Genomic DNA, 24,465 nt, shown 5'->3' on the forward strand with positions numbered 1-24,465 from the left:
TCACCATTGAGTCCCATGTTTTGGAACTTCATGATTCATGACCTGCTGAACGAGAAATTTGGGGTTGGTTGCCATATACAAGCATTTTCCGATGATATCACGGTAGTAATTAAAGGGAAATCAAGGAGTAAAATTGAAACGGCAGCAAATGCAGCCTTAGAGAAAGTTGCAAAATGGGCGAGCACGAAAAACCTGCACTTTAGTATGGACAAATGTAAAGCATTAGTCCTTGGGAACAAATACGAGAACAGACCACCAATTTTTAAGATGCAGGGTAACAATATTAAGGTAGAGAAAGAGATAAAGATATTAGGAGTCATCATATATAGTCGCCTAAGCTTTATGAGCCATTTAAATTATATCAAAGACAAAGTTACTCTCCTGGCGGTGAATTTATCGAAATTCACATCTAGAAAAAAAGGAATGACAAGTCAACATTTAAGAATAATATACTTAAGAGCGATTGAAAGGATAATTGTATATGCAGCACCCTTCTGGTATTCAGCTAAAAGTCACATCAAGCGGAAATTGAGGTCGATTCAGAGGATAGCTCTACTAAAAGTAGCCAAAGCCTATCGAACAGTGCCTAACATCGCTTTGAATATAGTAAGTAATATCTTGCCAATCCATCTTACGATTGAGAAGGAGGTAGAAACGTACAAGATTATGAAAGAATATAAACCTTTTACATGGGAACGTGTGGCATTTGCAGGCCGTCCAGCGGCTCGAGGTGGCTCTTGCCAGACAAACGCGTGGGGCTGAGCCGGCTGGAGACCAGGGGTATAAACCCCACAGGTCGACAGCGGGCCGGCCTAGTGGGAGTCGGAGAGGCAACACCCCGAAGACGCCTTAACTACGTCGGGTGGCGGGCGACCCTGCGTGGTCCTCCCCGCTACCTCCGCCGGACATTATCAATAAAGTTTACTTCTCTCTCTCTCTCTCTCCATAGAAATAATATAATAAATAAGATAGACAAGGGGGAAAGACACCCAGCAAAGTTATTATCTTTCCCTTACAATAGAGAACATTCAGAGGACGAGGACTGTCAATTTCACATTTTCACGGATGGGTCGAAATCAAATGACAAAGTAGGTGCGGCCTTTGTGGTTATGAATGAAAATTTGAGTATGGTAGATTTTTGTCGATATAGTTTACCGAAATTTTGCGATAACGTTCAGGCGGAGGTGGTAGCACTAACCAAGGCAATAGAGTATATCAGTTCCAAGGAATGTAAAAAGGTACAAATAATAACAAACAGTCTTTCAGCATTGCAGGCCATTATCAATCCTTAGAATAAAAATCCCATGATTTTGGAAGTTAAAAAACTAATAGAAAGCAATAAGGGAAAGGGAATAATCCAACTGGCGCACATAAAGGGTCATTCAGGGAATCCGGGAAACGAATTAGCTGACGATTTCGCAAAAACAGCAGCAGAGCAAGGAGAAAAACTTACCATCCCGATGACAAAGCATTTCATTAAAAACAATTATTTGCAGAGGCTTTAGACAGGTGGCAAAAAGAATGGGTTAAGGAGGGTTCAAGCACTCAGGCGTACCAATGGGTCCCCAACGTTAAAAATATCCCAAGTCACTTCCCAACAAACCATTTTGTATCACAAGTAGTTATGGGCCATGGCAGGTTCCCCCACTATTTGTATAGGTTTGGGCTTAGAGATGATAAAATATGCAGTTGTAAAAAAGAAGCTAACAGTTTTGACCATTACTTAGACGACGGTCCAAGGACGAAATCCCTTAGAGGTAAATTCAAGAAGACACTAAAGCACCAGTTATCCAAACAAAAACAAGAAATAATAAAAGACGAAAAGCTAACGGAGTTCCTAGCACAAATGGTAGAAGAAATTAATAAAATAATATAACTAAAGAGGAATAGGTTAATGGGTATTCCGCCGTGCTCACTATTGATTTCACCCCCTGAGGGGGAGGAATGGTTCACTCCCGCACAAGACCACCAGACCACCCAGGGGCTCAACATGGCAAACTTATATCCATCAACCAACGTGGGTATAAAACTGGAAGGATCACCGAAAGAAGGCCAATCCACACTTGAAAAAAAATGACATCAAAGTAATGAAACCGCAGACTCCTCAGGCGGCTGGCAAGCATTTTTCCAGTGGCGGTCTCACAGGGAGTCAGTAAGTGGGAGAAAAAAGACAAGGAGCAAATAGGAATAAGCCTCTATCGCAGGGTGGGTCATCACCCTCAAAACTTCGACCAAGTACGTGGCCACCAGGACGATAGAGGTGGGGCAGTGGATTTTTGATTACTCCTTCTCGAGGTGGAGGTGGTTTTTCGCAGTAGCACAGCTTGAGGCTGTCAATACTGCACAAGGTACAACAATGCTCCAGTTCGAGTGTGCGCAACAATGCCCGGAGACCCTGGGGATAACTCGGAAAAAGGAAAAAAAAAATGAAAGAAGGTAACTGCAAAAGCACAGAGTTGGTCTGAGTTGGTGACCCCCTGGCATACCTAGGCGGGAAGGTGCATTTCGTGGCAAGAGGTGGACAAATACCCTCCCCCGTGGGAGGTATGTTCAAGAAGAGCACGGAATTGTAGTAGAGTGGTGGGAAGTATTATAAACAGGGTGGGCAGGGACTAAAACGGGAATATATCAACCAGGGCTGGTCACTCAGGAGGGCACAATTGCAATTGAGGACCCATTGGTGTTTTAGTGCTCTTATAACAAAAATAGAAGACCAAGTAAAAAGATGCACACAGGAAATTAGGAAGGGTTACAAAGGGGATGGGAAAAAAATATTGTGAAAGGGTACAACTGTATATGTACAGTAAGGTTTAAGAAACAGAGGATGAGATATAGTGGCCGCACCCGCTTGACAATATCTGAGGTTAGGTGGCAGATATAATCGCGTAACGGGGTGCAAGAAATCATATATTACTGAAAATGAGCGATAAACACGACATAAGACCCATAGGGTGAAATAAAGTAGGCAGTACAAATTATAAAGTGAGTATAAGTTGAAGCAGTGCGAAGCAGTGGAAGTCTAACAAATTTTCGTAAAAAACGAGTTGCAACAACAATCAAGATAGCTCAGGTAGGGATATCAGTAACAGAAACAAGGTGAAACCACAACCAAGATAGTTCAGATTGGAACATCAGTAACAGCAAGATTCAATATGATGTAAAGGGAAGGAAAAATACGGGGAAGGGGGGTCGGGGGAAGTAATCAGTTTCTGAGTTTTACAGAAGGGCTACCAGGGCACAAGGGACAGCAGGACAGGGGAAAATGAAGATCGGATCACGGCAGAGAACGAAGACGGCAGATCAAGACAGAAGATCAAGAAGAGTCAACGTTGAGCATGAAATTTCACCATCGAGGAAGCACTTAAACTGCATTTGTGTTTGCATATCAAGATCACATGTATGAAGACCGACATGTTGACTCATAACCGAGCTTCCACATAATAGTTGAAAAAATACCACTGATTGCCTCCCGTCCCCTCCCTTGACTTGGTTTCGCGTGATAGATCTCTCTTCTCTCTTCTTTCTTTCTTCTTTTCCTTTCGTAAAAACACTCTTTGACTTCGGTCCAGTTTGTTTATTTTTAATTGGCGTCACCCGTGATGCGTATGTGGTACGGGTTGGGCTTTTATTTTATTTTATAGCCCTTTATATTGTCTGTCTGTCTGTATATCTGTCTGTCTGTCTGTGACTCGATTCAGCCAGCCGGCCAAAGTAAAACAATGCCTCCGATAGTCGTATATAGTCACAGCTAAATCCACCCGTCCAAGTCCGGTGTAACGTTCATACTTGTCCAGATTTTGAAGAAGAACAACACATTACGCAAATAGAAGACAATAAATTAATACAGAAGTGATATTTGCAGTGTTCCTTTATGAAAAATCAAACGTGCTTGACTTTTGCGAAATTAAATGCTTCATCAACTGCAGAAAAAAAATCACTCCGCCGTCGCCTGCTGTCACCCGCGCCACTATAGCTTCTGGCGCCATTTTAAGAAATCAACCGGCAACAGTGACGAAAGGTTCCACCAGATAGGTTCCACGTTCTGCTTTCAACGCACGTGTTGTAAGGAAACGCGGTTCTATAAGCGTATAGCCCTTTACGGCCCAGCCCACACAAACGTGTGGGTCAACAAATTCGTTTACTCAGTGGCGCCTGTTTCGGTTTCGGTTTCACAGCCCTGGGTAGCCGCTGCGAACGCTTCCGAGACTTCATTGGTTTCGGTAGTTCACCCATTTTGCCACTAGGGGGCGAGAAATCGCACATTGAAAACGGCGCCCCAGCAGGCGCGATCACGATAGCCGCCTTCAAGATTAAAACCATGGAGGAAAAAATACTCAGGAGAGGCCCCTAGCATCCCATTGCATTGCGAAAAGTGTGAAGGAAGTTACGTCATTTTTCTTGAGCCCATGGACAATGTTGCTTACTTGTTTACAACTGCGCCGGCCAAATTTGGGCAAATAGAACGGACAAATTTTTAAAGCGCTTGGTATGTCGCTGCCTCGCTACGCTTGCAAACCAGCGCAGTCGCTACTACAAACGTTTTTAGAATAGGCCAGTTTGAAAACTCCGCCGTCGGAGGCCGGTTTAACTCGTACCCCGGCCGCTGGCTCTTAAGTCGCGTCGAGAACGGCGGAGCGAGCCGCTGCCGCCGCCGGCGACCTGCCGGGAAAATCCCCTTCGCACAGCGTTGGCGAGAGCCACAGTTCGTTCTTTGCTCACTTTGTCTTTCTTCGTTGTAAACTGAAGTGAAATGTATCGCTGCTGAGACGTAGCGCGCAAAGACCGCAGTGCTGTACGACCCCAAATAATGCTCCCGTCGTCTACGTTCGCCATTCCGCGAGCCTGTTGCTATGACGACGACAAACGCTACTTTGCCAGGCTTAAGAGCTGAAAAATCGTCCTTCTATCTGAAAAACGAAGGCCGTTTTTCGATTGAAACTTTGGGTGAGGGTTAGAATAGGCAAATTGAAGGCGAAATCAACAGCTTAGAACATGATATCGCACCGAGGAATTAGCGACGAGGCTGTTTTCGCTTCGAAGCGGGAGGGCAGGGTGAGGCCATGGTAGTCAAATCAAACCGGAGACAGCAAAGGATGATGGGATAGAGTGCTGGGCTCCGTGGGCTCAAGTCATGGCGGCACTTGGCTTCACAAATGTGACGTCATAGAGCTAATATACTCTAGAGGGAAAGCGCGCCGCTGAGCGAATGCATTGGAACCGTACGACACATAGCGGCAGACATGATACAGCGATTTGAAGGTTGCCAGCTGAGCTTTTGCTTACTAAAAACGGCGAAAGCGATGGGTTGTAATCTGGCAACGTGCTACTGTGGCGTTTCCGCGTCCGGCTAGCGAAGCATGCCTGGAATAATTGTAACATGGCGGAACGCTGGCCAGGCGGAGTTTGTGTAGGCGGCGTCGACAGCATTGCGTAGTTTATCTCCTGTGGGTAGGTGACCGACGTGTTTTCGGCTTAGCGTACGTGTGACTTATATGTACTGAGACTATTTGACAACGCTCACACAACACTTGCGCTGAAGCTCGAATGCGACTGATCGCATGCGCGAGGACGCCAAGGAGTCAGCTGATCCGTACTGGGCGCACAGAAAAATGAATCTCCGTATGATGTCCGTGCATTTTAGCGCTGTGCTCCTTTGCTTGCCATTCTGTGACATTTTGCGAGTCGCTCAATGCTTTTCAAAGAAGTGAAGTGAAGAACTGTGGCTTTGTAGCTGAATGTAAAAAGTTTATTACACACAAAAAAAGAAAAACGTTATCGCATGAGCCAACGCTGATATTGCCGGTGAGTTGAGGCCCTTTGAAGCACAGGAACGAAAGACCGCGGTCAATCGCAGGCCAACGGAGTGGCAGAATGCGTGCCAAGGGAGTATGCGAAATACTGTCAGCGGCGTGTCCCGTTTTCCTTTCCGTCTGTATTCGTCAAGTTCTAGCTGGTTTCCACCACTTCAAAGGGAAAGCTTGCGGGACTGAATGGAATGGGCAGTATTGAATGGGCAGTAATTTGCCGCACAGAGCGCGCGAGGAGGGAACATTGACTTGTTGACTTATTGTGATTGATTAAAAAAGAAACCGCATTTCGTTACCTATTTTTTCGTTCTACCTTCACGAACGTTTGCACGAAAGTTCGAAGCACGGAGAGCTGCAAGAAGTTCCATGAATAAAATAGTTGGAACCGAACGATTATAAAAGTTCCTTTTATTTCTCTTCCAACGGCAACAATCGCTGGCTGCCACTCCGTAGCCTGTAGTGAACTTGCGGTAGTCAATGTCAGATCGGAATCGCTGTTCCGGCGTCAGTTCAGGCGCAATAGGAACGAATGACGGTCTCGCAAGCGCACGGGGAGGCACTTGCTCACCGCGTGCACACGAGTTGTACCAGTTGTACGCGTTTTGCACGCACGCAGATCTGAGCTGGATACTGCACACACACACACACACACACACACACACACACACACACACACACACACACACACACACACACACACACACATACACACACACACACACACACACACACACACTGCGCAACTCAGGCGCAAGGGCCTCGCCACTTCCTAGCACACTCAAAGAAAATCAAAACCAAAACTTACTTTTTGTTCGCTAATTAGAGCTTAATTACACTAAAAGTTTTTTGTAGAGCTAGTTTTAATTACTGAGGCAATTATTTGTAACTATTTTGCTTCAGTTCTTTGTTTTAGTTAAATTAGTAACGAACAAGTTTTTACAAAACTGAATACAATTGATCTGGCAACCATGGGAATTGTATCATGTCAGCGCCCACGATTCGTACGGTCTCGGAGCTCACTTTACCCCCCTGTGTGACGTCAGGGCCTCTCCTAACCTTTTCTTTCCTCCATGATTAAAACTGATATTTCTTCTTGCTATTCTCGTATTTTCTGAATAACAAGCTTAAGACACGACTTGCAGGACTTGGAAAAACACGATCGGGTAAAAAATACACCCGTTCCCTTCGTGTGCGTTCCGTCATTACGCTTGAAAAATGCACCCACACATATGTGTGGGCCGGGCTTTCGTCGTTACGAAAATGTTGCTGGGCGGTATACACCATTTTCCTTGCTAGACGTGGGCGCCGCCATTTGCTTTTTCTGACCGGACGCTAGCGCCGTCTATGAAGCGACCGCCGAAACTTCCGCGCTGGGCTGTTAAGTGCTCCGTTCTTTCCGTGGGTCTGCTCGGTACCCGTGCATTACCAAGTGAACCGTAGTGGTTTGGCGTTAAGTTAGCGGTTGCAGTGCTTGTGTGTGTGTGTGTTCTCTTTTGTTTTCATCATCTGCGGACGGATTTTAGGTCTTCATTTGCTGCCAGAGCGGAAAATGCCGATCCCGGCTGTTGCGAGCAACAGTAGCAGTGTGGTAGTGGTGCCGGTGGTTCTCCGCAGTTCCGCGATGCAAACGTACCGGTATGGCACCGACTGACATAGAAATCGATATAGGGGAGTAAATACGTGTTTTCAATGCCACGGTGCTCGTTATGTTCACCGTTTACGGAAGCGCGGACGTCGAATGCGAAGCGCGCACAGCATATGTGGGTCACGGTGATCCGTGCTCGCGATGGACCGTCCATCGCGACGATCGACGATGCGATTGCTACGCTGTTGACATTGCAATGTAATATAATCATTCCTAACTAGACTTATGACGGTTACTGACGAAACGAAATTACCTGGGCGGAAAAATAACACGACCGCACAACCAGTCAAATTACTATTCGAAGGTTGAGCAGAAGGGTCGACGTTCGGGCGAGTTAATTCTGGCTGATCATGATCGTGATTATGATTGACCTAACTCTGCGCAGCGCATGTGGGCTGTCGCTCGGAGCCCACTTTTGTGAAACCGCTGCTTGCACCACAAATTCTTTACGCGACCAGCAGTAACTGTTTTGTAATTGTAATTAGATTCCGTGACAACGCAAAAGGATTAGAGGCTTTTCCTTTGACCGCGTTGTGAACAGGTTGAGCTATTTTCCAAATGCAGCGTTCACGCGTATCTCGAGCTTCGTTTCCACATTGGGCTGCCTGCTTATCCTGCTATCGACCAGCAGTGTGCGATGGACAAAGTTATCCTTTCATATCGTTTGGCAGTGTAATGCGTTGTCCTGAAAAATGTAAACAAAACGACGTGATTTTAAACGTTAGATTATATGAAAAGGGTATTGTTTAATGCCAATCGGCTGTAATGACCAAACAATATATGGTATTTTAAATTGACTGCAAGGAACCAGAAGTTATTGTAATGTTGTATTGTATCGGCGCTCGTGAAAGACCCCCAGGTGGTCAAAACTAACCCGGAGCCCTCCACTACGGCGCGCCTCATCATCACCCATAAAGCGTCGGGGCGCTAAACACCATAATGAATCAATTAATCAATCAACCAATCAATCAATGCTGTATGGAAAAGGATAAAGTTGCTTCTAACATTTCAGGTCGCAGCTTTGCGTGTGATAAATCGATTTTGCCCCGTCTGCCTGCCGTCCAAGTGCACACAACAAAGCCTGGAGTTGGTCGTTGGTACAATGTCGTTGCAATTTATCAGCGGCATCCATCAATATCTCAACTCGGTGTGTCTTGGGAAGCGATGCAGCAAAAACACGCCGCAACCGCACTGCATTTTCTCCAGGCAGTGTCGTGCACATGCGTGCTGTCAGCGACTGTTTCTCGCTTTCTCTGGTTGTTCAATAACCCACCACCGCGCAGTGCTGACCAAGTGACCTTTGCGCCTTGAACGGCATCGCAGCATTGGCTAAAACAGTTGAAAGTTCCGCAAAAACTAAGCACGTGGTGCGAAATACCCCCTGTATACGCAGCGGAGCATACAGCGCCGAGCGATGTTAGCAGCCCAGCGCGCACAGGCAACACTGGTCGGCCGCCGAGAGAACTGGTTTGACAGTATTTTCCTCCTCTCCCGGCTGCTTATGGAAAATGGTGTATAGGCTGGCGGGCTCGTGCACTGCAGCGCTAGAGATAAATAAATAATTTTTTCTTGCTTTCTTGGTGCCTCATTTATTCGCAGTTTTGTGCTGCTTCATTGGTAATCTTTTTTTGCGCCTTAACCTTGAACTAGTTCAGTAATTACTTGTGATAATAATATTATTTATAATTATTAATTTTAATAATTAAAACTTCATTATTATTTATTTTCACAAAATCCTATTTATAATATAGGTACTCCTGAAAACAATATAAAACTTCTAAGTAATACATAAAAATGGAGTTTTTCTGCGCCTGATGCCGTTTTTAAGGTATTCCTACTATGCGCAGATCATACGAATAGAAGCCCAGCCCACACATATGTGTGGGTTTGTTTGCTGTGTGAAATACTCTGAGCTTTCCATTTTCACTTGCCGAAGCATCATTAGGAAGGGGTAAATGCACAAAACTTAATTACTTGTTGCCATTTTTCCTAAAAAAAATTTCGTTGGGCAGGAAAGGGTTAAGTAAGGCGTCTCGATTCACGCGCGTCTTCGCCGTATGGCAGCGTTTGGATCGAGACACCCGGTTTGGAGCAGTGGAACGCGGGAAATTTAAAATGATTTAGGCAAACCTTTGGCGTCTTTACCTTGGGAGGAGTGCGACGCAAGAGGAACAATATGACGGGTACGTGAGCGGGTAAGCGAAGGGAAGCATTTACTTGGCAAAAGTCGATCAAGACTATCGTCTTTTGACGACATTTGAAACGAAAGGAGCAGACACGCGGCCAATTTTTGTACTTGCTTTTCTTCCCACATGTGCCAGAGTTGCATTGACACTTTTTTTCGCTTAGTATTGTGAAAACCAACCCAAAGAGCGTTCCCAAGTAAACGAATGTGGGCGCTAGCAGTTATTTACGTATATTTTGCCTCAAATCTACCTGCAAGTATTTTTGCGCTAAGCAACGGTGAGAAGTATGACAAGCGCCAGCGGTTCACAAGTTTCGAAAGGTTATGATTATATAAACCGCTTGGCTTCCAAAGCTGTTGTGGGACACCGCGGTGACAGCCGTTACGACGGAACACCTTGTGGTTCTACTTGGGTCTAGCGAGCGAGGTACGAGGACAAGGCGAGCCCCTAAAGTGCTCTGTACTTAAAAGACGGTGTCACACTGCTTTGCCTCAGGCTGTCAGAGTGGCTATCCGTATTTGCATCGGCCAGTTGTGCACGCAACTGAAAGAATTGATAACGGAACTGGAGAAAAGGTTTAAATCCTGCGAAATAAAGTGTGCCACCACACTTAAGTGTAATGTGTCGCATCTCACTCACTGTATGTATACACATTTTTTTTTCAATCTGGTTTAAAAAACAAATTGGCGCAGTTTCCAATAACGGCGGAAGGCTGGAGGAACAGCAGAGGTGGCCGCCTCTCTCTCTTCGTTGGAGACCCAGCTGTGGCACCCAACATTTATATCCGAACGTGCAGCTGAAAGTTCTCTATGACTGGCAGGCCCGGGTCGTTTTGTACGCAGGCTTTCACATCTCTCACAAAGTTGACCGCGTTATGACGCACTGAAACCTGGGGCAAGCGGATCCGCCAACTCGGCGTCTGTAGCGCGAACTCAGCGTCTGTGCTCCCTGCTTCAGGCGCTAAGGTACATCACTTGTCGAGTAGATCACGCCACAAACGCTGGGCAGAGTGTTCTCGAAGGTCGATCTGGCTGACGTTGGGCACTGATCACGAGCCGCACACGTGCGTCAGTATTTTTTCTTTCTAGAATTTGCTAGCTCCGCACCGGGTGCAAGCCCACGTGCAAGCCTGGCCAACGCCGGCCGCTCCTCAAGACATGCATGCTCATGTGCGCTCAGAATGTTTTCTGGTATCCCTGAACGGCGGAAATTAAAGCTGAAACAGCTCTGCTGTTAGACGTGACGCTGTGTCACTAGCTATGCCGTGCTTAACATATAGCACGGCATGTCAACCTTAACTTAGAATAATATTCGTTATTTTTATAAGTAATTATCAAAAGCCATACCTAACGAAGTTATCAGGGACCTCAAATTATTTTGTTATTTGAGAACTTCGTGGAATCACAAATGTCTTTTTAGTAGTAGTTGATCACATAAAATCGATGTCGAAGAGGAGACGCATTCCAGCAATTATCATGACATCTTAATGGCAGCGATAGCGGTGCTGCAATGACATAATAATTGCAATCAAACACTAGGGTTTCTGGGGTAGACGAATTTATTTCCTGGCAAAAAAGCCTGTGATTTTTGCCTGCGTACACTTCGTTAGCATTGGGCGGACATACGTTTCGTAGCAGGCAAGCGCGTTCATCGTGAGGTCGGTTCCTACGTGATATCCCATAAAGCGCCTGAGCAAGTCAATGTCGTCCGTCACCTGGCCTGGAGCGGGCACAGGAGCTTCAGCAGTAGCAGTTTGTGGGTCATCAGCACCATCTAACACCTCTTGTGTGCCGGAAACTAACTTTACGGGTCCTTCGTCGTCGGAAATTTCAGTCGTTTCGGCGTCTGCGTCTGCATCCGCGCTCAGATAGTCATGGAAAGTAAGATCTGCTACCATCTCATTCAGCCGACGAAGATGTTCCCAAGCACAGGGCGGGATTTCTTTTTTTGCTCGTGTTGAGGGCCTGCGGAAGTACCAGATACTTCATTAAATCGGGAATAGCGCTGAATCTATTTCGTAAGTTCGAGTTCATTAGGGCGTTGAGCCGTATAGGCACCTGCGGGGGAATCAGAATTTGTTCGTTTGATCGGGCAATTATTAAAATCGGATATCGTTAGATCGAATTTGGACTGTATAAGCTAACGCGCCTTTTCATTTGAAAGCACCACTGAATTTTTGAGAATAGCAAAGTAAAGGCTCCAGAATAATCTATTTCCAAGAAGCAATTAAAATGCTTCCTATTTTTGTACTATGCGGCGTATCCAAGCTTCCCGATAGGGAAGAAGGGTTGGTGTGGTCAACGTAGTTGTCTGCACACATCCATAGAATAATAGATTAAGTTGGCTGCAACACTCCAGCTATACACCTGGCCACTACTAAACGCCGCACTACGATTAATAATCTGTTTGATTTTCTATATAGCGAGGCTATGCTCTTCGAAGAGACTGGTGGTTGACCAGCTGCTGTCAGTTCGTAAGAACTTCGTCATCCTCGTTTGTCTGGCGGTATCTGGCGCGCCGAGGAGAACACGCGTAACAGTTCAAGACATTCAAAGGCGTCGAAACACGACATAAATCCCAAGGTAAATCAGAATTGCGCATAACATAGCTACAGGTGATTGCAACAACAACGGCTCGTCCCATCGAGGCTCGCATCTCTCGCGCTAGAGCTGCAGCAGCACTAAGTAAAGCAGAAGTCTAATTTCGCCACATTTACAATCTTGCTTAGCCTCTGAATGCCTTTGAAAATAAAACTAAAATGCGGGAAGATCACAGTTCCGGGACATGTGCGTGGTTTACCTGTGCCAGAGCAGCTACTCAACACAGCAGTAGCGCTACCTCGCGGTGTCGACGCAAACCGGCGTGGCTGGGCGCCGCCGCTCGGGACACTCTCCATATTCTAATTGACTTTAGTAGAACGTTCATACCTTCTAGATGTTTGGCACGTACTTTCGTAGAAGGGGGAGTGGCCAGGGCCAAGACGGCGACGGTTCTATGGTAATCGCTATAAGTACCGTATTTACTCGCATAATGATCCCACTGGCGTAATGATCGCACCACTGAAATTTGCCACCTAAGTTCGATTTTTTTATTTTCCGCGCATTGATCGCACACCGAACTACCCGGAGCGATAGCAGACGATGGTTGTGTTTACCTCTGTTTACTTCCTTTCTAAAGCGGACAAGGCTACGTTACACCCGCAAGACTTGCCGATATTAGCAATATCAATGAGCCTGCGATAATTACTGATGAAGAAGAAACCCTATCTAAATGCCTGTAATGTACTCATGATATACAGAAAAAAACTCGCTTGGGTTGCTGCCTAGGCTGCCATGTTTGTTTTGAGGTTCCGCACTGTGACAGTGGCAACCGCTTTATTGGACGGCCTGTGGTCACCCCGCAGCAAACCCGTTCCGGTGCGTTCCCATCATTCTTGAAACACCGTATTTCCTGCCAGTTTAAAAAGTGGCTGGCGGCGGTTCAGACATTGCATCTTCCTGTGAACACAGCGACGACACACCCAGGCGGCACAGAAAGTGTGCCCCAAGACCGGCCCGTCTATGGCCGCTTTCTGGCATGTCCGGCCAGCATCCAGGTTCTGGCAGCCACTGATCATGCGTTGAACGGCCAACATTCGGCAACCAGCGCTTCGGCATTTTTCCGTCCGCCCGTGTCCGGACGCACAACGGCAGCTAACCGGCTGCCAGATATTCTAGTTCTCTTACGGCTGCCGATGTTGAGAAAGAGAACGGCCGAAGTACGGCCTTAGGGCATCCGTTTTTTCTTCGGGAAGCGGTAATCGGCCGAAGCACGGCAAGCGACCGGCCACAGAATATGCGTATTCTTGCGGTAGTTGGTGTTCGAAAGGAGACCGGCCGGAGCGCGGCTGCCGTGCATGCGTTGTTTCAAGGGTGAACCGCGCGTCCGGCGGACGTACGGCCCCCGAATATACGTTTTTCATTCGGTCAGCTGTCCTCGGCCGAATTACGGCAAGCGAATGGCCACAGAATATTTGGCAACCGGTGTTCAAGAGGAGACCGGCCTACGTAAGGTATCTGGTTATACGTCATTTTTTCGGCAAACGGCATACAGCCGAACAACGGCTCGCGCCTGGGCGCCGAGAATTCATGCACAGACGTGTTGGAAGGAGACCGACCGGTTTTTTACTGGGGGAGAAAAAGTCGTTAGGGAGCCGAACGACGGGGACGCGTTTTTCACTCGCTCCGTGTTTCTACGTTTTAAATGAACGAACATCGTTTGTCAAACAGTAATGAGTGTTCTCGGTGAACGGGCAAGGTTCAAGGACTCACTGGACATTAGCAGGGAACCTTTTAGGCCATCGAAATGTCATTTATTGCCACAAGAAGACTGTGCCACACCGATGGGTGAGCTAAGCCTCGCCAGTCATCGCCGCTACCACGCCTCTGCCGCCGGCTTCGTCGACGCATCAGCTCGAGGCTATTCGCCCGCTCAAGAAATGGAGAGCATTGGAGACATCGACCCGCCAGAGATGTCCGATCCGAGATGGAGATGGTTCACCAAAATAACTGGCCTTCAAGGGCGTCGAGCAAGCGGCCACCACGCAGGAGCTAAACCGCCACCATGTCAAGGACTCCCCACCAAAGAAAGGCAAGTGCGAGCAAAAGCGCAAGTTATTCTGCTTACAATTAAACTGCGACAAGCAATGTTGCACTATGTTGTTGGTGATAAACGTAGAAGAGACTCGCTCGTGCATTGGTAGGATCAACTTCATGCCCTGCACTATGTTACTTCAGGGGATTTTACGACTGCCTATTTAGAAAAAAAATTATTTTAAATTTGCGATAACAACCGAGCCTTGTCACTGACGAAGCCTAGCTGTTAATTTAGCTCCGATGTTTGAAGGTGAGCCTAGCTACTCTTAGGATATGACTCATTTGGGTAAACATAATCGCCAGAATCCTAGCAAACACGGATTTTGTCAGGATTTTCTTGCTCAACGCTGATTGTTGAGTTCACGCACGATTTGGCTCTTGCAATAGATAAGCTTAAAGTGGTTGACTGTATATTCTTGGACTGCAAAAAAGCAAATGATGGTGTTGCATATCACCTTCTGCGTAGTACATTTCATCCTATGAACTGAATGAATCTGTTTTTGCATTGTTATTACTATTGGCCCTATAGCTTTGTTCAAAAGTACTGTGTAGTTAACCGGACTATAGCGAATGAACGTGATTCCGTATACCTGCAGCTTTATTCGAATTTAATAACATCCTGGTGTGCTGATTCAGAAAAGTTTTTGGATGTTAAACAGTGTGTTAACGGCACCTTTACAAGAAAACCTTCATTCCAATTGGATACGTATACCGTAAATTATGCTGCTGTGACAACGGCCGAGGAATATTAATACCTAGGAGTTTATTTAGGGAGTGGTTAGAGGTTAAATAGGCAGGTTCACACCATAAAAGTTACGGCTGCGTATGTTTGTGGCTTTCTGAGACGAAATTTCAGTGAACCTCCATCTAACTGAAAAGAACAACCGTATTTCACTCATGTGCGCTCAATCTTGGAGTACGCATGTGTTTTCGTGGATCCCTACACCAAAGAGCTCGTTGATACGCTCGAAAACATACAGAATATGTCAGTGTGATTCGTATTAGGTAATTGGCACGCTCAACGTAGCATGAGAGAAAGTAAAAGTAAACTGAAATGGCAGGACGTGAAAGATCACAGACGAAACCACAGGTTGAACTTTTTTCGTAATATCTATCATTCGAAAACTGTTGTAGAAGAGGAGAAGTATGTCCAAGCTCCATTCTACATATCGCAAAGTGGGACCGCTAGCTTAAAGCAAATTATTAACTTTCCTTTAAAGGTGACGCCTTGCGCGATTCATTTTATTTTACATCAATACTGCAGTGTAATTATCTTCGACGTATGATTGCATTAACTGTTTATATTGACGATTTTCAGCGCGCTTTGTAGAATTATTTTGTTATTTTGTCTCATATTTAATGCTTAGTGTTATGTATCTCCCTTCTGTAATGCATGCAAAGGCAAGCAGGCATGAAATAAATAAATAAATAAATAAATAAATAAACTTCCAGAGGCGCAAGTTTGCCTCGGACGGGTTGAGAACCCTACGCATTCAACCTTCACCAATAAAATATTTATTGTCCTATTCGCTGCAGTATGCAAGGTTTCCTGTATGCATGCTACCATTGCTATGGTATTGGTTTGAAACAAATTATGTAACTCTAATTTTACGCCTTTCCTTGCGTGAACACAAAGGGATACAACTGCAGCCACCTGAAGCATGGCGTCATTCGCGACGCGTGTAGAATTTTTTGAACGTAGTATGACATTAGAAGAAAATTAAGCTCTTTTGGACTATTAAGTGGTGTGGACGTATACTCATGAAAACAACAATAAAATAGATTGAAAATGAAAGTACCTGTTCGCTACTTCTTAGGATCAGCCCTGCGCAAGATCATCAGAAAAGGTGATCGAGTAGAAAATGTCTTTGCAAGAAAAATGGGCAAAAACTGGACATACTTTTTTGTGAAGGAGTTATATTAAATGCTCCTGAGTGTTTTGTTGAGAACCAAAACGCTTCGTAAAGGCATTAACGCCGGTTTTATATACATCAAAATTGGTCAAACAACTGTTATAAAAATACTTTATGTAGTCATAGCATGAAAGTGTTCCGGAATATTGCCCTAAAAGAAATTGGCTAAAAACAGCCTAATTTATCTCTCTGAAATTCAACCCACTAAAGTATGCGCCTTCCGCCGCCCCCCCCCCCCCCTCCTCTTTCCCCGTTTATTACAGGTAAGCCGCCCCACAGAAGATATCAGGACCTGGACAATACATCTATTCAAGCTCTACAAAGAACTGAATATTTTCTGTGTTCGGCAGTAAATGAGGCACAGCAATTAAAGGAACGACAATTTGTGAGCACTGTTTAATAAATGAATTTTGCTGCCAACTGAGGCTTGTAATTAAGCAAGGCTTGGCTGAAAGCTTGACGGCTGGTGGTTGCGCGCGAGCTCACTTTGATGTGGCAGCATTGGACCCGAAATGCTGGGTTTGTGCTGCTTCTGCACTGCGCGAATGAGTCATCTGATTGCACGACATGCAGTGACCGGCCTCAGTACAGCTAGCGTACTGTGGCCCAACTCCAATGCCGGTAGCACGGCCGTATTTGCGGTAGCTGTAGTCCGGCTGGAGTCCGACGACCGCATCTCGGCTGTCCTCCGGCGGACGTACTTCGGCCGTACACGGGTGGCTTTGGAATGGCCGGAGCCCTACGGCTGGAATCTGGCCGTATGACCGTAAGCCGGTCGACTGGCCGACGGACACTGGCCGTTGGACAGCCATGGGAGTACGGCCGTATACGGCCAAAAGGCCCACATTTGGACATGGGCCGAACATGGCTGCCGGAAAACGGCCGGACAGAAAATCACCGGCCAAAGTACACCGGCCTGTTTTAGGCCGAACAGTCCTGTGCTACCTGGGCAGACATCGCGTTAAGTCAGCAGTTCTGACGGGCTCATCTAAGGACCTTTTTTTTTTCTTCGCCGTTTTCCTGTCAAGGTGAGTTTTTTTTTTCTCTCCCCGAAGAGGGTACACTTTATCACATCGTATGGGAATGCTCCCACACACCCGACCTCCCTCCCAATCCCCACCCCTCTCCTACACAGCGGGCGGCGGCGCAGCTGTCCAGCTCTGAGCCCGGCTCCCAGCTTAACCTGGTGGGACTGGTCCGGACTGCCAGCCAGAGCCAGGGACTCCTGGACTGAGGAGTCTCCCCACTGGTCTGCCTCCACACACAGAGTCGGATTGAGCCTCAATAAAAGTGTATTCCTCCTCCTCCTCCTAAGTCTCTTTCATTTTTCTGTGCCGTCTGTGTGTGCAGTTTGAAGTTTTAAAATGAGACGTCGGGATTGAAAGAGAAATAATAAAATGACTGTGTGCTGTCCATATGATGCCTGCGTTTATTGCACAGGTAAGCATTTTTTAACTTTATTTATAATAATGTTTATGAGACCTATATTAAAAATATTGACCCGCAACTTGTTTGCGTTTCTTGGGCTCAAACATTTCTCGCAAAAAATTCACCCCGCGTAATGATCGCACCCCCACATTTGCATCAATTCTTTTGTATAAAAAGTGCGACCATTACGCGAGAGTGGGCACGCGAGCAGCGCCAACGGTGTCGCTTTCACCCGTGTTGTTTTCAATACGCAGGCTTTGCTTGCATTGCTCGTGTCATGGCTGCCCGTGGTATCCTGGTGCTCCGATTGCTCGTACGCACTACTGCAAAACGTTGTTGGAAACAGCCACTACGGCTGCGTGCAATTCCTAGGAAGGCCTGACAACCCAACTTTCATCGACCCCGACACGTTGATGGGACTCGACCTTCGGTTTCCAGCCCAATATTCAGCGACATCGTCTTCCCCGGTTAACATAAACGAGCCGCCTCCCCCAGCAGGCTTCAGTGGGCACGGGAGCAGCGCGAACGGCGTCGCATTCACCCGTGTTGTTTTGAACATGCAGGTTTGTAACAAGTATTCATTACATGCTAGAAAGAATGATGATCATGTGCTCGTGCCCACGGGTGTTGTGCGAGACCGCTGCTGAGTGTTTTTCAATGGCCTCATTACTGCTGTGTTCAGGTGACATAGAAGAAAACCCCGGGCCTACTACTCGCTCTGAAGCGTTGTTAGAAGTTGAGTCTGCCTGATAACCCCGCTGAAGAAATAAAAATTTTGTTTCAACTGCTGAAAGACATTCATTTACGCTCATCCCAAAGTTCGAAGTGTCAAGCAGATTTAGTATCTGAAGTCAAAACGATTAGGACCAGCTAAAAAGGAATCGAAACAACAATGACAAGTTGACAAAACAAGTTAATTAAACGATATCGATACCTTCAGTGATCGACTATCTAGCGCCGAGAAATCTGTAGAACTAACAACGGAAAATAGCGTTTTACAGTTGCGTCTAAACGAACCAGTAGATCGGTCTCGCCGTAACAACTTAATATTTCACGGCATCCCTGACGTCAAAGAACCCTGGAAATAAACCGAGTCGCAGTTAAATACTTTGCTAGCCGGTGCAGATATGTCCTTCCCAAGTAACGCCATCGAACGGGAACGGGCCCACCGTCTCGGTACGTACTCCCCAAACACGTGTCGCCCTATCATAGCAAAACTTGCAAACCTCAAAACAAATGAGCTCATTCTTTCAAAGCGAAAACATTTCAAAGTGAGTGAAATATCTATATCCGAAGATTATTCATCCTGCACTCGAATCGCTCGTAAAAAGTTAATCGAATTTGGAAAAAACTACCCCGGATCTCCCGATTTTCAACTGCGCTACACTAAACTGCATGTCAGCCGCAAGATCTACATTTATAGTGCAGCTAGCGATAGCATCGAACAACTTCCTTCAAATAGCCGAAGCTCGGGTCCTACTAACGACACTTTGCTACGAACATCACCGTAGGAAAACGCAAGGGGCAGTGGCCGACAGACTACGCCTCGTCTTTCTGTACTTTTCACTAACATAAGAAGCATTTTAAACAAACACAACTCGTTATCAATTGCAATAGACTCATGTTCTGCACACATAATTGCATTAACTGAAACTTAGGTTCCTGAGCACGGGCGTGACTCGGAAATTTTGTAAATGCTTCAAATTTACGAAACTCTCGGCACAACACGCATTAAGTGAAAATCAAAGCGAAGTACTACTGGCCCAACCTTGTAACCGATGTGTACCACTACGTCCGCTGCAGCTGTGACTGCCGGCTGCGAAACACGCCACCGACGAGACCCGCCGGACTTCTGCAGCTGATCGGAGTTCCATCGAGGCTTTTTAAATAGCTTGGAATGGTTTTTCTGGGGCCGTTTCCTACGCAACGATCCGAAAACAACTCGATTGTCGTAGCGACCGACTACATGACGCGGTACGCAGAGACCACCGCTCTTCTGAGGCGTACGGTACAAGAAGTTGCGAAGCTCTTCATAAACCAATTTGTACTGCGGCATGGAGCCCCTGAAGTCATATTTACGGACCGTTGAACGGCCTTTAATGCAGAGAATATGCAAGGAATCTTAAGCTACAGCAACCCCGATCACCGAAGAACGAAAGCTTACCATCCCCAAACAAACGAACTAAAGAAAAAACGATCGCCGATATGCTTTCAATGTACGTCGACGTTGAACATAAAACTTGGGGCGAAGTCCTCCCTTATGACAACATTCGAGCTTGCCCATGGAAGGCGGTTGACTACGATGCTTGACGCCATGCTTTAGCACTTAGAAAGTGACGACCTCAACGCCGACGTCCAAAGATACCTTGAATGTGCGGAGGAGGCCCGCCAGCTCGCCCGAGTTCGTATAACGGACCATTAGCTGGTGGATGCCAGGCGCTACAACCTCCAACGCCGAGACGCCAAGTACCCCCCAGGGGATTGGGTGCGGGTTTGGACTCCCATCCGATGACCGGGATTTAGTGAGAAGCTTCGGCAACGGCATTTGGGAGCCTAACAAATTCTACGACGTGTTTGCCAATTTACCTACGAAGTGATCTCAGATGGTGATGGCGGCCCATTACGACGATGCACGCGACCCGAAGTCTTATGCGTAGTTCGCCTCGAACCTTGCTGCGCAAGATTACCGACTTTTTTGCTATTGTTGTTGCCTGTTTGGACTGTCGTTTTTATTTTATCATCAAGTCGACGCACACTTAGAGGGGGCAATGCTACGAACCATGCATTGGGTTTGTTTACCAATGGTTTGTTTTTACTTCCTGGCCGCGCCCTGCTCGGTTATCTGTGTCTCAAGGGAAGCGCGTTTTCCATTTTTTTATTTTTATGCCGCACGAGTTATGTAGTTCGGATAAGGAGACCGTACCGCCTTAACGACACTATCCTAGAATAATCTTTTTTGATCTACAATGTTCTAGATGTAAATCGACGGTTCGAGAAACACTTGCGCCGAACAATAAAAGCCTTCAAAGCAGACCCCACGGTATTCAATTTACCGACACTTGCCTGCGGACGTCTCTTTGTTGGCAGCTGCTTCGCCCCCTCTGTATTCTTTGAGTTGTTAGGGGAGCGCAAGTTCCCTCTTTTTATTGGCTTCGTGACGATATTTTTAAAATCATGACAGCTTTCAAGCGGTTCCACATCTCACAACACAGAAACGCGCCTGTTGCACACGGGTACGCTATGAAATGTCTCGTCCATTTTTGCAATTTTTCTACATGTGGTGCTGTTGACCGGTGCCAGCAACGACACCTGTCCCAGGTCGAGCCCCTATAATAAACCAGGCACGCAAACAAAAATAAAGCTACACCCATGAATGCGTCGAGCTTCCTACACTGGCGGGAATATTTGGATTTGCCACAAGGCGTTTTTTTTTGGATGCAGAACACGAATGAAGGGGACTGCAACCGAAACAACTTCGATTCAAATGAACTGTGTGCACAGTGACCTTGCTCAATGTCCTGTGTTTTTCCCCCGCGTCCCAGCGCACATTCGTCTGAATCCTGGTTGTCATGTACACTCACTCTGGCTCAGAGCTCAAAATGGACTCAAAACTCATTGGGGCTTAATCGTTCTGAGCTCACTTTGAGTTCTGGGCCCGAGTGAAGTTTGAGTTATTTTGAGTCTTGAGTACGATCAGTTGTGAGTTCATTTTGAGGTTTGAGTCGATTTAGAGTTCTCAGCGATGTGAAATCCGAATTAATTTTGAGTTTTGAGTCCATTTTGAATTCTGAGCCAGAGTGTGTTTTAGTTTATTTTGAGTTTTGAGCCTGAGTGAGTTTTGATTCACTTTGTCCATTTGAGTTCTGAGTTCACTTTGAGTGCTGATTTTATTTTAACTACTGTGCCCGAGTGAGTTTTGAGTTTCGCGGTTGCTGCGAGTTTGTTTGAGTGAGCGCTGGTGTAATAATAATAATAATAATCTTTATTACAGGAGAAGTACACATTATACATTCCAGCCCACCTAAGCAATGATGCTTGTGAGTGGGCTGGGCAGCCCAACTTCGTGCACGGGGCACATGCTTATGTCCTTTACAAAATATACAGAGGTAAATAAGAGGAGGTAATTTCCTCTGGCCGGACAACAATTACTGTTCGACAACACAGACAAAAAAAAAGAAATTTCAACTAACAATGTAACGGAAGAACATATACAATGCAATATACTACTTATTATGAAACCTATACAATACGAGCATGAGCATGCCTAGTGTGCGGGTGTATAGCTAAATAATCAAGGCATTTCGGTTAGCCATAAGCGAAAGAACAATTTGATTTCTTTAAAGCTATGAAGGGCAGCATCTACTTCAAGTTTATTAAAAAAGGAAGGTACATAGTAGGATCGTGTTCTTTTCCTGTAATTGGTATAAACGCGAAGACTTACGTAGGTTTCAATACGGCGCAAATGTCTTCGTTTTTTGTTGTCCACTTTAAAGGTATTTGAAAAACAATGTTTGCAAAGTGCATCAAAGGCAAATGTGTTGCTCAGGAATGAGTCTGAGTTTGAGTGACTGATTTTTCGAAAATAAATTTGTGGTTGGGTTTGAGTAGGCCTGGCCAACTTTGCCGAGGTATGGTATTAGCGATCTTGGAAAAGTGACAGCTGAGGTGTTCTTCAGGTTGTCGATTCTGGTTACCCCAGCTTCCACGGGATTAGAGTTTTCTGTTGCTCCTGTGCACCTCTTGTACGTGCATGCTCAGACGTTCACCTGTCACACAAAATGGCGTTGGTAGCGCACGTGCTAGACTAACTCTTCATTCGCGTTGACAGCACGCTATCCCTGTGCAGTAATAATACGCTCGGTTACTACTCAGGACACTGGAATGAAATTGGTATCCTACCTGATGAAGGTTGTCATTCAGTCTTAACACCGTTAGCCTCTTTGTTGAGTGGACAACAACAACGGCGCTTTTTCTCACAATGAGGCCCTCGAGACTGTGGCTTTAATCGCAAATATGCAACAAAATGTACACAATAATGTTTAAAATCATCAGCCTCGTAACGCGTTTTAACTGGAAGGAAAAGGAGATGCCTCAACGTCGAAGTTAAAACAATTGCCCGTTTTATTCTAAATGCATATTATTTTCTCAAGTAAAATTATCATTAATATAAGCTGCGTATTAATGCTTACACACTTCTAACTTTTCCAGATTTTATGCGGCTTGTGTGAACGGGCTATTTTATTTGATGCTTTTATTACTTCATTTTGCGACATTTGGGGTAAGCTTACGATATGAAAGTGAGAAATGTTTCTCGCCTGCCACGTACTGCGCACAGATATCGAGACGGTAAACTCGGCTCTTGGGTGGTGGTGCTCTCAACTTACAAACTGGGTAACCGTGACAGGTAGATGGAGCTTGTCAGTGGAGGCGTGTGAACAATACTTGCGCAAAATCGTCGTCGCTTTAATAAAAGCAGTCCCTATCACGTTTTGGGGTGTGGACGGCCGCGTTACTCTTCACGTGTTATATTTGCACGTTGATAATGCAGTGCAGTGATAAAAAGCGTGTAAAAATGTCACTCATACAGGTGTCATGCCGAAGGTGCGAGTTTAGTGTTCGAACGAGTTTCTAAAAATTTTCGCTACAATTAGCACAGTGCTGTACGCTGTTAAATGGAATATGCGAGCCCGTGGCCACCACGCTCGGTGAAGCTCCCGCGCTGAGAATCGGCGCTGATGGTGAAGTACGAGGGCATGGCACCTCCGAGCATGAGCGGAGGTGCACGCTCGCGAGACTCCACTCTAGCTGGGCTGTGCACATGAGCACTAACGGACAAGGCGGAAGCAGCCGCTCGTCGTTTCTAACGGCGCGCCGTCGAGCCGTTCAGCTTGCGATCGCTCGGAAATTTCGCTGTCGAATGCGTAAATAAAGGACAAAATACACCTTCACTTGTTGAGTGAAAGTGGGCTCGCTTTTTGCAATAATTTGTATTCCTGATATATGGCGCCCGCGCAACACTTGTTTGGCCGTGTGCCACCTGATGCCACGCACCCCCCTTCGCCGGAATTGCTGCCCAGTATTGCTGTTCCGGATTGGTTTTGTTTCAGCTTCATCTAATCGGTAACTGTCACGATTTAGACCCGCGTTCGTGAACCTGTGAGGGTAGGGGTACCCTCCAGCCGAGAGATGACATGCAGCGTGCTGGTGGTGACGGTGACTGACCCCCGAGCAGCCGTGCTCGGCGGTGTTTATTGCCCGGCCACACACAAGGTTGCCCACCGAGCCTGGTGGGGCCACTGAACTTCGCGGCCAACGAATATCAGGAATGGGGGGGCGCCACACACTTGTCACACCCCTGACCCCCAAGTTTGTTTGTCCTACGCAAACACCACACAACACCTGTTACCCCGGCGAGTAACGGTTCGGCGGTCTCCACTGTCTCTCACTCCGCCGGAGCACAGGTGTCGAAGCCGTTGTAATAGCATTAGGAGCTGCCTGGGTCACACTCGCACCAGCCGTCGGCCTTCCTGGTGTCAAAGGACTTGCGCGTGGCGCCACAGTGGCGCGAGTAGCACCAGCCCCTGGTGCTGTGCTGGCAGCGGTCGGTGTGGTTGGCTCCCCTGCCTGCTGGCTTCCTGCAGGGGCGGCTGAGGTCACCAGGCGAGGCCTCACATGGTCAGCGTGCCGGCGCCACGTGGTCCCGTCCGACATGAGAACGAGCAGTGACGATGCACTGGCAGGAGAGACCACGTGCCCGGCAGACCAGCGTGGACCAGGCCGGAAGTTCCTGGCGAAGACCGGAGTCCCAGACTCCGGCAAGGGCCCAGGACGGCAACCTCGGTCAGCCGCCAG

The 24,465-nt window shown here is 46.7% G+C and overlaps 1 protein-coding gene and 1 pseudogene across 2 annotated transcripts in view; both read left to right on the plus strand.

Moving 5' to 3' along the window:
* LOC144146106 (uncharacterized) overlaps positions 1–24,465 on the plus strand; it is a 593,048-nt gene that overhangs the window by 116,649 nt on the left and 451,934 nt on the right. The window lies entirely within an intron of this gene.
* On the plus strand, positions 134–24,264 carry LOC144144753 (uncharacterized; annotated as a pseudogene).

Source organism: Haemaphysalis longicornis, unplaced genomic scaffold, assembly GCF_048455015.1.
Source record: "Haemaphysalis longicornis isolate Haplotype H1 unplaced genomic scaffold, Haemaphysalis longicornis Haplotype H1 scaffold_7, whole genome shotgun sequence".
Classification (NCBI taxonomy): Eukaryota; Metazoa; Arthropoda; class Arachnida; order Ixodida; family Ixodidae; genus Haemaphysalis; species Haemaphysalis longicornis.